The 14,049-nt window shown below is 40.0% G+C and overlaps 1 long non-coding RNA gene across 1 annotated transcript; it reads left to right on the top strand.

Moving 5' to 3' along the window:
- The first annotated feature begins 1,441 nt into the window (after positions 1–1,441).
- LOC104877228 lies at positions 1,442–7,751 on the top strand. Its single transcript, XR_784544.2, has 3 exons — positions 1,442–1,510; positions 1,679–1,750; positions 6,893–7,751. It is a non-coding gene; the product is annotated as an uncharacterized LOC104877228 (long non-coding RNA).
- The last annotated feature ends 6,298 nt before the right edge of the window (positions 7,752–14,049 follow it).

The following is a 14,049-nucleotide window of genomic DNA, read 5'->3' as shown; positions in this document are numbered from 1 at the left end:
AATGCACTACAAAGGATCACTTGATTACCCTCATGATTGTGTGGCATACAAGAAAATGGAGCTTGCTCCTGCCACCCAGCACTCTGATAGGGCACCATATACTGCATTTCTTGCTAGCCTGGGAAAAGATTAAAATTCAATGCATGACTCAATGCACATTGCTTTTGCATAGTTGTAAAAATCAGAAAATCATTAAGTTGAACCATCCTAAATTGGGGACCGTCTGAATATATTAAGTCTTTTTACCCTCATAACAACTCAAATGTAGGTACCCATGGCATCCTTGTAGGTAGATGAAGAAACTAAGGCACATATGTTATCTAAAAGCACAAAGACAGCACTAAAAATCCAGCTGTAATGTTTATTAGCTGAATGATCTTAGGCAAGTTACCTAATCTTGTTATGCCCTACTCTTTTGTTCAGTATATCCTGAATGCCCACTCTATGTCAGAAATATTTCTCACATAAAAATATAATAAAGGGTATAGGGATGGACAAGGAAAAAGTGCCCCTCCTCCATTAGTTGGAAACCAATCAGAGAGACAATATAAAAAAAATCATTCTATTTAAGTACAATAAACAGAATAAAACAAGATGATATGGTAGAGTAGCAGTGAGAGAAAGGCTTTAGCTAAGGTAGTCAAGGAGGTTTTCTCTGAAGAGGCAGAAAATAATCTGAGATCCAAGAAATAATCCAGTCAACACATTAACCAATTGCTAGTGGGTAGTGGAACCTTTGGAGAAGATGGTATGTGGGGGTTAGCATACTTTAAAATGATCTTCCTGCTTTCTATCCATTTCCAGGAGTCCATCCACATGCTCTCTCCCGGATGGCCCCAGCCTGACCAGGCCAACTACATGCCCTTGATAGTGTGTCCAGGTATAATCTTTCCATGTGATCTGACCATGGTGAATTTATATTTTCACACAAAGTGGAGGATCATGTCCACCCCGTGAAGCTCTGCCCATTGAGATTACCTTGTCTCACTTCTGCCTTGCACTGGGCAGAGCTATAGTGCATCACAGCCCATTCTTGGCTTCCAGCCACATAATGAAACAACAAGTCTGTGAACCAAGGTCTGCTCTTTTCTCCTGTCATTCACAAGGAACCCTTATGTGTTCACGGGTTTATACAGGTTTGTCCTCAGAGAGAAGGACTGGGCCAAAGAGAAGGATGAACGTGGGTCTAGCCATCCACTCGTGCAGCTGACTTGTGCCTTCTGGTCCTGCACATGGTTGTTAACAGATCATAATGATGACAATGGCGATGATGATTGTGATGGTGGACTGATGATAGGTCTACCCAATTATGTCAGCTTTCCATCACAGTAACAAAATACCTGAACAAAACAAAGTATAGTACCAAAAGGTTTATGTTGGCTCATGGTTTCAGAGGTTTTGGTTGATGGTAGGCCAGCTCTATTGATCTAACTCTGTGGCAAGGAAGGGTGCTACAGAGGAAATTTGCTCACCTTATGGCAGTCAGAAGGCAGAAAGAGAGTCTGTATTAGTGAGTTTTCTCCTTCATCCACTTTTATTCTATCTGGGCCTCCAGATTATCAGATGTTGCCACCGCATTCAGGGCAGGTCTTTCCCCAGTTTGTGTCCTCACATGCCCATCTTCACAGATACACTCAGAAGTCTGTCTTACTAATTTCCTTGGCTCTTCTCAATCCAGTCTGCAGAGAGCAGGGGAAAAGGACATTATTAGAACTCCTGCAGTGAGTCCTAGTCTCCTGCGAGCCACAAGGTAAGCACAAGGTAAATTAATGAATTAAGACAGAAAATGAAATTGAGATAAGCTTTGAGCCTGAGCTTTGAGACAAATCAATGTTGCTCTGGGCATCAAAGACAAAATACCCTGAGGTTACCACACCTTTATTCCATATATCAGGAGTCACGAATGGGTCAGAGAGCAGTGGTATTCCTAGAACAATAAGGAACTTCTCTTTTTTAAATCTTTATTAAGTTTTTTGGTACTTTAGGTATACAATACAGTTACAGTCACCATTAGGATCTTGTACCTTTACATGATTTATCTTCGTTCTTATTTTTCTCCATTTCCCAGCCCTCCCTTCACTCCCTCCACCATTCCCTGTTTACAACAACATTGTTTCTATGTTTTTCCTTTTCACATATTTTTTTCTTTTCCCTTTTTCCCTTTCCCCTACCCCTCCCACTTCCTCTACTCCTTTAGATCTTTTCTTCCTAATACACAATATCAATTGTACATTTTTATCCTTATTTACACTTTTAGTTTTTCACACGAGAGAAACTATTCCATATTTACACATCTGTAGATGAAGATTTTGTTTCTCCCCAGGATGTCTTCAACTTATGTAATCCTGTCCTGGAGTAGCACAGAATCACCAGACCATTGAGATTTTAGCTGTGACCATAGTGAAATGGAGTTATGTGTCAACATACCATAGCTGGCCTGTAGGTATGAAAAAAGGCCTAATCAAAATTTAATTGTGAAACAATTTTCCCCAAACATTATGTAGAATTGCTCCCAACACCAGTCAAGTTGAAAGTCAAGATTAACCATCACAATATTCATAAAGCCTAGCTCATGGTGGGCAGCTCTGGCCATGAGCCTGTTTGATGGTAATAGGTTGGATGTTCTGTCTTCCCAGGGACAAATAGCCACTTTTTGAAAGCTATATACTCTATTGTGGCTGTCTTGGCCTTATTCTAGAACCCCAAGGGTGTACATTCTAATTCCACTGGAGCCTCCCATAAACCCACATAGTCGTTCCTACCATAGAGACTTGTAGTATCATAGGCTTGCTAGGTCTATGGCTCCAGTGGTGGGGCTGCTCACACTACAGACTAGATCTGCCAGAGTTCTTTCTTGGTCTTGTCCCCACTCAAAACTGGCAGTTGACCATGTGGCATAGTAAATGGATTGAAACAGTATTGCCAAGTATAGAATACACTACCCCAAAATCCAAACCAGCCTATTAAACACTGCTCTTCTTTCTTAGTGATAGGATGGGAGAAATGAAATAATTTGCTCTCTTTTTCAGAGGTGATGTCTCAGTGTGATCCAGACAGCCTGATATATAAATATTTCATCAGTGTAGTAAATTATCTTCACAGAGTTTATCTCTTACCTTTTGGAGTACATATAATCTACCAAAGCCTCCACTTAATTGCTGCTTTTTGCCTATCTGATCCATATGGTCCTTAAAACCATATGATGACAGTGGGCAACAAAGTCCGTTCCACATAAATATGAATTATTTCTGATATGTGTTATTGATGGGGATGGGGAAAACCCACTCACTAGATCCATCACCACACCTGCATCTACATATTTGAAATCATTTTAATCCACACTAGCAATAATACCATATCGAGCAGAGCAAATGAAATTAGAGTAACTGTGTGCTTGATTCTATGGCAGAACATTGCCGACTACTAGAATTCATCCAGTTTTTGTAGGAATCAGACTGGTGAATTATATAATGATCATCAATCTTGGGTCTACCCAGCTAAAATATTGGGCCCAGCAACACTCCATAATTAAGTGGAAGTAGTATGGTTATGATCAAGAGCCCCAAAAGAATGGAGGCACAAATAAGTTATATGAAGAAGCAGTCCATAGTCTCCACTGCCACTATGCTGCTTTCTTTCTCCCAGCCTACACCTATGGACTCATGGAGGAGGAGGCTATGGTTACCTGACAAAAGAAGAAAAGACTCTTTATTTCCCATATTGTTCTGAATGTTATTCAAGCCCTACACAGGACAGCCAGATCACTAAAGTGCCTCCTCTCTGGAACATCCCTGAAAGGTGGGCAAAGGAAATACTCCTAGCTAGCAGAACTGTGGGTGACACATACGACTGTACACTCTAAGTAGGAGAAATGGCCAGACATGTAATTAAATACAATGTATGTATCTTAGTCAATGGTTTGGCTGGGTGATCATCAAGAAGAACCTGATTAAAAAACTGGTGACAAAGAAATTCAGAGAGGATTTATATGGCTAGATCACTGTAGCTGAAATAAAATAAGAAGATATTTGTATCCCTTGTGAATATTCATCAAAAGATGACCTCAGCAAAGAATGATTGTAATAATTAAGTGGATAAGGTAGCAATCAGCCTCTTCCATACCTATTCTTGTCATCCAATTGGCTCTTGAATAAGGGAGCATGGTAGCAGGGATGGACATTATACATGGTCATGGATTTCTATTTTCCAAGGCTGAACTGTCTATGGACACCAAGTGCCTACTTCATCAACAGCAAAGTCCAAAACTGAAACATTGATATGACACCATTCCCTGGGGTGATTAGTCAACTATATGGTGCAGGTTAATTAGAATGGACGACTTCCATCATGAGAGAGGCAGTATTTTGCACTTTCTATAAGAAATATTTACTTTAGATATGAATTTTCCTTCCTGAATGCAATGCCTCTGCCCAAACTACCAACTTTAGATGTAAATAAGGCCTTACCCAGCATCATAGTATTCCAATGTCGCCTCGGAGCCAGGAACTCACTTTACAGCTAAGTAAATGTGGTAATGGATGCAAACTGATGGTGTACATTGGTCTTATCTTGTTTCCCCAAATCCTAAAGCAGCTGACTTGATAGAACAGTGAAGCAGCTCTTTGAAGACCCAGGTATAGTGGGCTGGGGATTTAGCTCAGCAGTTCGGTGGCCTGCCTTGCAAGCGCAAGGACCCGAGTTCAATCCCTGGTACCAAAAAAAAAAAAAGACCCTGGTATAGTGCCAGCCAGGTCACAATACCTTGAAGAATTTGTGTAAAGTTCTACAGAAGGCTATATATTTACTAAATCAGCAACCATTATGTGATGCTATTTCTCCCAAAGCCGGGATTCACTGGTCCAGAAATCAATGGGTAGAGTTAGGGAGGTATCACACACCATTACTCCTAGTGACCCACTAGCAAAATTCTTTCTTCTTGTCTCCATAATGTTTTGCTCTGCTGATCTAGGGATCTTGGTTGCACAAGAAGAGCCTCCACCAGAAGACATATATTGATTATACTGAACTGAAAGTTAAGTCTGCCCAGCTAGTTTAAGCTTCTTGTCTCTGAATCAACAAACAAAAAAAGGGACTTATGGTCTGTGGTGATTGATTCTAACTACCAAGGGGAAATTGCACTATTACTCCACAATGGAGGTAAGAAAGAATATGTCTAGAATACAGAATATATTTTAACCATCCTTAACATTACCATTCCCTGATATTAAAATCAATGAAGAACAATGGCCCAATCCAGGCAAGACTACTCAAGGCCCAGATCCATCAGCAATGGAAATTTGCATATCCTCTCAATGTAAACTAGGTTCAGAACCCATTAGCAGCTGAGATGTTTGCTCAAGATAAGCACAATACAGAATGAATAGTAGAAAATAGTTGAAATATCAACTATGACCAGAAATTAGAAACATAATTGTCACAAATATTTCCTTAATTTGTTATGGGTACGATGGATATAACAAAATATATATATATATATTTACTTTTTCTTTTCTTATTCCCTTATTATGTAACATAAGATAAAATAATTTTATATCAGTTTTTAAATATTATTAATTTTAAGTTATAATATTTAAATTATAGAATATTAGAAGAAAAGTAAAGATCACTCAATGATTTTGTCTTCTGGGGAAAGGATTAGTGTGTTTACAATAGAATACAAGATAATTTCATCATGCTAGCAGAATTATAACCTTGTTATCATCTTTATTTAGAGATTTACCAAGTTGATAATATTGGTAGATTTGTGATTAATTTTAGGCATCACTTGACTGGACTAAGGAATGCCCAGATAGCTGGTAACATTTCTGTATTCTGAAGATAATATGCATATAGGATGCTTACCTGGATGTGCTCTGAGGAAGAACACCTATAAGAAGGTGAAGGAAGCAGGACTAAGTTTAGGGAAAAGTTTAACTGATGCATTAAAACAGAAACCTTAGTTGTCCTCACCGGAAAAACTAAAACCAAGATGGCTTTTCAGAGGTACTGTTGAACCCTTGCGTGGACAGTTTCTAGTTGCAGACTGCCCCTGAAGAAGGCAAGACCACTTCCTTCCACCGAAGACAGTTTCTGAGCAGCAGCCTACACTCTCAGAAGCTGGAGCATGAAGGGGAATCAACACCCATTAAAGAGCCCATTAGACATACTTTTATACTAAAATGAAACCCTAAGTTAGCAACTTCACCTTTAGGAGAAAAGCAGATACTGAGAATTTTAAAGGCCCCATATTATATGTTATGAGGCTAATATCTGAAAGAAATGTACACACTTCATGTGTCTCCATAGAATAATGAACTTTTCTTTTAAAAGGTTAATTGCTCAAAGAGCAGTGTTTCTGTGGCCTACATAGTATTGTGGCTTTCACAGACAATGCAAGCAGACATGTACTATTTTGGGCCCTGTTAAACCAAAAACAAAAGCAAAGTTGGCAATACTGTTCAGAGCAGGGTGTTTACGTGCTGTCACATACCCCATCACTCTCACCTTCGTGTCTTCCTGAACACTTTGTGAACATCCTTTATGAAAGAAGCTCCCGGCTTGGCAAGATGCAAGATACATTGACATCCAAGGAGGAAGATTTGGATTTTCCTGGGTGACCTTGGCTACTTACTTTTCCTCTTGTAGCCTCAATTTTTTCTCTAAAATGAGGACTTGTTTAGATATTGTAAACACATGATCTGCAGCTATGTGGTTACCCTTCTGTCTCAGGGGAGATGTTGCTAATGAAAACAGGTACTCTTTTACTGTTGAGCTTAGATTAAAAAAGAAAAAAATCCCTCCCAACCAGGAAATCAATACTAATTAATGTCGATACGCAACATGAAGAATACAGGCCACTTCTAAACTAAAAGTTCCTTTCTTGTATCCACAGGTTAATGTCATGCTCAGAACCATGTATGGCAAATCACAAGCAAAGGCAGCCCCAGAGACTCTTGCATAGAGAAGTCCGAGGACCGCATAGTACCAGAAGGAGACACTGAGCTGTTGAGGCAGAAGATCCAGACAGTGCTCCCACATTCTCCAATGGCCTTGGCTTCTCTGGCTTTGCAGGAGCTCCAGCCCCAGGCATTCCTAACTGGACCAGCAAGCAACCTCTGGATTGAGGTGGCCCCGGGGCATGTCAATTACACAGGGCGAGGCTATCAAAGAAAAAGCCAATTTTAGACCATGTCATCACATTAGTGCAAATTAGCTCTGAACTTTACATGTCGTTATAGGCATTTTGTTTTACAGGGACAAACCTTTTCATTCTACAAGCATGATAAAGACACACCACCCCCAACCTTTCCCATCGTTACAATTTCATGAACACTTGCTTTCCCTCTCAATAAGCACACCCTAGTAAGAAATAAATTGATCTCTTAGAAGTGACAGTAGCAGTCCTCTCGCCTAGTCCAGCTGAGCCCTTGTCATTCTCAAAGCTCTCTTCTTCCTCCTACCTTCTCTCCGCATATCACCTACATCTGCTGGCACTGAGTAGCACTTTCTGCACAATGACAGTTTTTCAAGACAAACACTGGTTCTTAAAAGAATCTAGTGTCCTCATTAAGATCAATCTTTTAAGGCCCTTCAACTATTTTGGAATTCTTAACTCTGTCCTTGTCCACTGATTCATCAGTAATGCTGCCAGATGCAATGTATCATTCTATAAGTCCAACTACTTGTCAAAAATAGTAACTGAATCCCCCATATTGCCAACTCAAAGCTTGGTCTTTTGAAGTTCAGATACAAAAATATATCAAGCTCTACTATGTTCAAATTGAATTTGCAGGGTTTTTTGTTTGTTTTTTGTTTTTTGGGGGGGCGGGGCTGATAGCTACCAGTTTCCCAGGCCCCCAAGTCTTAAAGCCAAGCCAGCATTAATATCTCATTAAATGAAAAGTATGACAGAATATAGCATGTCATGATTAGGGGGAGCTCAAGGATGCAGTCCAACTCGTTTTACAGATAGGAAAATTCTTATGCTCAGGAAGCTTAGGTGATTTACTAAGAGTCATACCAAAAAATGAGTGTCAAGACAGAAATTGCATTGTCTGATGGACACCCCCACACATATATGCACCTAAAATGTCATTATCTTTTGTTATTCCAGATAGCAATAAGACATCTCCTTTGGGTGTAAGGAACAAATGACAACAAATTATCATCATTAACTCTCCTCTGAAAATTTTCTTAATGCCATTTCCACTGCACCCCACTTCCCTTCATCCTAAAAGAACTAAAAAATCCAAAGCAAAATTTTTTTCCTAGGGTCTCACTATGGAATTCAGACCGTCCTTGAACTCACTACATAGCCCATGTTTGGCTTGAACTTGCTGTGACCCTTCTGCCTCAGCCTCCCAAGTGCTGGAATTACATGTATGCACCACCATCTCCTGCTTTTTTTTTTATGTCAGTAATAATTTCTGCCAAAGCTTTAAGCAGCATAGACCTGATCAGAAAGAGATGCAGGTTACCAAATTCATGCAGTTTGGGGAACCTATCTGTTGAAAATTCTTCCTCATTACTTCTTTTTGTAAGCTGTGGAATTCACAAGCCCAAACGAGGTGAAGGAACAAGTTATGTGACTGTTTGGAGGAAGCACATCTTAGACTTATTTCTGAAGGACCAATAACTGCACAAGCTTTGAGGCCAGCCAGGTTAAATAACCCAAGCAATAGAGGAAGTGCCAAAAAACAAGGCAAGAGAGTTAGGTTTCTCAAAGAGAGGAAGCAAATTACAACACAAGACATTAAAGCTGTAGTAAGGGTTTCTAATTTTACTGTGAATGATGAGGCATGAAGTGGGGGCACAGGAAAGGGGGAAAGATGATTTCAGTCTACACCAGGGGTCATTTCATATCCACTGGGATGGGTATAAACAAAGCAGTCAAGTAACAGCAAGTGTTGGCAAGGATGTGGAAAAATTAGAAACCTCATTCACTGCTGGTGGGAATGTAAAATGGTGCAGTCTCTTTGGAAAACAGTCTGGCAGCTCCTCAAAATGTTAAACATAGAATTACTATATGACTCAGCAATTCCACTCTTAGCTATATCGCCACCATAAAAGAAACAAGATGTCCCTGCAAAAACTTGTCAACAAACAGTCATACCAACCGTATTCAGAATAATCCCAACAGGAAACATCTCAAATGTCCACCAACTGATGATGTATAAATAAAATGCAACATATCCATAGGATATGGAATATTATTTGACAGGTCAAAGAAATAAAATACTAATACAAACTATAACAGGGATGAACCTTAAAAGAGACCACTAACAAAAGCTAAAATGTTGTCAAATTTTGACACATTCAGTGTCCAGAAAAGACAAATCTATAGAATCGAAGTATACTCATAATAACTGCAAGGGTGCAAGGACAGTTAAGAGGAAAGAAGTCACTGACGCTTTGATGTGGTGATGAATGTTCTTAAATAACTGCAGTGATAGCTACATAATTCTATAGATAGATCGAAAGCTATACAACTGATGTTTTTTGTTTTTTGTTTTTGGTACTGGGGATCGAACTAGGGTCCTTGTGCTTGTGAGGCAGGCATTGGAACCACTAAGCTAAATCCCCAGCCCACAACTGATCTTTTTTTTTTTCTTCATTGAGTTTATTGGTACATTTTAGGTATACAGAACAGTTACATTCATTACTGGGATCTTGCACCTTTACATGACAGGTCTTGGTTCTCATTTTTCCCTTTGTCCCTGCCCTCCCCTCACCCCCTCCTCCCCTCCCCATTTACAAACATTATTTCCATTTTTTCATTTTCTCCTATTTTTTTTTCCTTTCCCTTATTACCCTTCCCACTTCCTTTATGGCTGAGTAGTATTCCATTTGATAGAAAAACCTATCTAGAATATATAAAGAACTCAAAACAATTAGCCTCCTCAAATATAAGGACCTGGTTCAAAAATGGGCATCTAAAATGAACAGATATTTCTCAGACAAAGAAATAAAAGCAGTAAGGAAATATATTTTAAAATGTTCCACATCACTGGTCATTCGAGAGATGCAGATGAAAACAACACAGAGATTCTACCTCACCCCACAAAGAATGGCTGCTATCAAGAAATCAACCAATAACAAATGTTGGAGGGGTTGTGGGGAGAAAGGAACACTTCTCCATGGTTGGTGGGAGTGCAGACTGGTGCAACCTCCGTGGAAACCAATATGGAGATGCCTCAAAGAGCTGGGATTAGAGGTTCCATTTTACCCAGCCATCCCTCTTCTGGGTATCTTTCCAAAAGAATTAAAAGAGTGATATATGCACACCCATGTTTATAGCAGCACAGTTTGTAATAGTTAAAACTTGGAAACAGCCCATTTGCCCATCAGTTGGAGACTGGATAAACTACTGATCATTTTGAATAAGTAAATTATATAGTGTGTGAGTGATATCTCATTAAGCTATTATTTAAAAAGAAAACACACAAGTCTTCCCTTGGGGGTGCTCTGGTAACACTATTAATGTCAAGAGCAGAAGCACGTAAACAATTGGGTGGCTGCTGCACAAGTCAGGTGTGAGATGATGGTGGCTGGACCAGAGAGTGAGCATTGCAGGTAAGAGAAGTCCTTGGGTTTGGGTGACTTTCTGAAAGACAGTAAACATCGTTCTTTTCTGAGAGGTTGAATATGAAACGTGAGCTAGAGGTGAATGTCAGATTGGGATTTGAGCTACTGACAGGTACGCTTGACATGCACTCTGAAGAGGACATTTTTGGAAGAAGAAGAAAGAAAAAAAAAACACTGGGAGAAGTGAGAGCTGGACTTTAGTCCTGGCCATATTAAACTGAAGAACCTATTAGACATCTAAGTGGATAGGTCAAGTGGGCACCTCAATCTGACATTCAGAGAAAAGATGAAAACTGAAAGATAAACATAGGGATAGTCAGCATTTAGAAACTTTGAACACAGAGATAATCACCCACAGAAAGAAGTAGGCATAAAAGATAAGAATTCCAAGGAATGAGGCCCATGACAGCCCAAAACTTTGGAATCTGGAAATAAGAAAAACCAACAAAGCACATGGAGAAGATATGTCCATTGAGATAGAAGACAAATAAGGTAAGTGTGGAACTTTGGAGCCAAAGAAAGAAATATTTAAATGAGGAGGAAGCACTCACGTGTGGCAAGGATTTCTGATGATATCTGAGAAGTCAAAAAAGATGAGGATTGAGAATTGTTCAGCGGACTCAACAGTTCGGACATCACTGCATGGTCTTCACAGGATTAATCTTGGTGAAGGGCTGGAGGCAAGAGACTAGTTGGAGTTCTGTCAAGCAAATATGAAAGAAGAGAACTTGGAAGAAAATAATAATTCACTCATAGATGTTCTTCAAGGAAGTTGAGAGAAATGGAGTGGAAGCTGCAAGAGATGCATGTCAGAAGAGGCTCTTTCTTTTAAGGTGTGAAAAATCACACCATGCTAATTTTCTGGGGAAACATCCAGGAGATGAGTAAACAGGGAACCACTGATGTGGGAGAGAAGGTGGTAATGGCAGACAGTGACTCCAGAGTAGAGATAAGACCTGAGTTCTGTTGCCCAGAGGCAGGGTCTGGGCTTAAGCACATGAACACGATGGCAAAAGGAGGTCATTGAATATAGCATGGCCCGGATAAATATGGAAATTGGTCATGTAAACATTTTCTTTGGATTGCTTCTTTGTGAAACAGGAGGCAGGATCATCAGATGAAAGTGAAGAAGAGGGGAAGGGGTATTAGAATTTTGAGGAGAAAGAAAATAGTCTTTTGTAAAGGGAGAGACTAAGTTGTTTATTTCTGACAGACCTAGTGGGTTCATTTGGTTTGGTTTGGTTTGGTTTTGCAGTATTAGTGAACCTTCAGACTGATCTGTATTCTTGGCCCTTTTTAAATTTTAGCTTTTTTTTTTTTTAAACTTTAAGACAGGATCTCGCTAAATTGTAAGCTCAGCTTCAATTTGAGATCCTCCTGCCTCAGCCTCTCAGAGTTCTGGGGTCACAGACATATATGACACCACCCAGTTTATCAGTTTTTAATTTAAGCGCCATTGTCTGCATGTTTTTTTTTTTTCTCCAGCCACACTGAAACGCATATATACAGGCAGAGAGTGAAGTTTAATCCAGAGGTTTTCAGAAGACTATAGTGTGGAAACAAAGGGCAGGTAGTTGATGGAATGTGAGAAGATAATCATATTGATGGTCAAGTTTTAGACCCAATCTAGGCTGGGTACAGAGTGAACTGACAACACTGAGGGTTGAGAGGCAGTGAAAAATGGGTAGGTTAATTAAGGATAGGTCTTAGTGGAGAAGAGATGTGGAAAGCTTGAGGAGGCAGACACACATTAAGCTGTAATCATACACCTCTACCTTGGCCTGAATTATAGGCACTTGTTAAATTGTAGTAAAGTTTAATGAATTAATATCATCTGCAAAGTGACATGGTGTACTGGTTTCCTGGGGCTGTATAACTAGGTGGCTTAAACAACAGAAATGTATTATCTAAGTTCTGGAAGCTAGAAGACCCAAATGAAGGTGGTGTCAGGTTGATTCCTTCTGAGTGTTTCAAGGGAGACTTTGTTCCATGCCTCTCTCCCAGCTTCTGGCAACCTGAGGCAATGCTTGACTTGTAGATATCATTTTCCCTACATGTTCACATAATCTTCCCCTCTGTACAACTTTGTCTCTGTGCCCAAATTTACCCTTTTTATAAGGACACCAGTTGAAATACAACAGGTCCCTCTCTAATGACCTGATTTTAATTTGATTATCTCTGTAAAGACCCTATTTCCAAATAAGATCACATTTGGAGGTGCTGAAAAATTAGGGCTTCAACCTATCTATCTCAAGGAGCACAATACAACCCATAACACAAAGTACCTACATGGGAATTTAAATGCAGGGAGGAAATCCACAGGAAGATGGCTGTGGTGGTGTATGTCTATAATCTGAAAGGGTGAGGCAGGAGAATCTCACATTTGAGCCCAGCCTGAGCAACTTAAGCACTTAGCAAATCCTTGTCTCAAAATAAAAAATGAAAAGGGCTAGGGATGCAGCTCAGTGCAAAGGCCTTGGGTTCAGACCCCAGTATAGCAGAAAAAATGCACAGGGGGAGTATATATTTGCAGGATATTTTAAAATGAGAATGATTAAACTTGAATTTTAAAAACTGAAGTAGGTACAAAGTCATTTGTTGCTTGGAGGTAACAAGGAGGTTGGGTTGCAAGACTGAGAAGTAAACAGTGAAGCCAGTAAAATTATCCTAATATAGGTCCAGTTAGGGTCCCTGAGGAAAAGCCGCATAAGGGGTTTTAGGTAGGTCCTCCCAGGAAGGAATCCAAAAAACCTCTCTCTACTTAGTCTGAAGAGCCCTGTACCTGCCACTGCATCTATGATGCAGGCTGGTCATACCACCCTGTTGTTCTACAACCAGTAGTGCTAGCACCCTCTCAGTCTTGGGAAATATGATGCTCATAGTGGGTCAGGGAAGCCACAGAAGCTCCTAGCACAAGGCATTTCTCTATCAATACTGAGGCACCTGGAAAACCAAATGCATGCTCGGAGGTGATTGATAGATTCACAAAGACCATTTTAAAAATATATAGAGAGCAGACGCCCCATGCTGGATTCTTCAGTCAGGGAGGTATATATCGCAGGATGCATTGAAACTGGGATCCAAATGGGAAAAGCTGGGCAATCTGCGTTAGAAGAATGATTATCAAGCTATGCTCCTTGAGACCCATTAATCAGCTGCCGTCTAAATGGTTGGAAACTGATCCTGATTTAATTCATAGACTTGAGGACTACTAAGTGGGCTGTTAGAAATCATTAAATTTCAGTCTTCATAAATTCAAGGCATCACCTTGCCAGTTCATTGAGAACATTCATTCGCTGCTCTGCTAACAATTCTGGCTCTTGCATACTGCTTGGCAATGTTGCAAATTCCAACACAAACTCAGGTGCACATGACCAAAATGCACACGAATTTCAGGAAGGGTCCCTCCTTGTCAAAATGTACTCAGCATTGCCTTGGGTTGGTTGGCTATAATCTTTAAATTGC

This window comes from Fukomys damarensis, unplaced genomic scaffold, assembly GCF_012274545.1.
Source record: "Fukomys damarensis isolate Sample0158 unplaced genomic scaffold, DMR_v1.0_HiC HiC_scaffold_20, whole genome shotgun sequence".
Classification (NCBI taxonomy): domain Eukaryota; kingdom Metazoa; phylum Chordata; class Mammalia; order Rodentia; family Bathyergidae; genus Fukomys; species Fukomys damarensis.
Note: the sequence above shows the minus strand (reverse complement) of the source record. Positions and strands in the feature narration are given on the sequence as shown.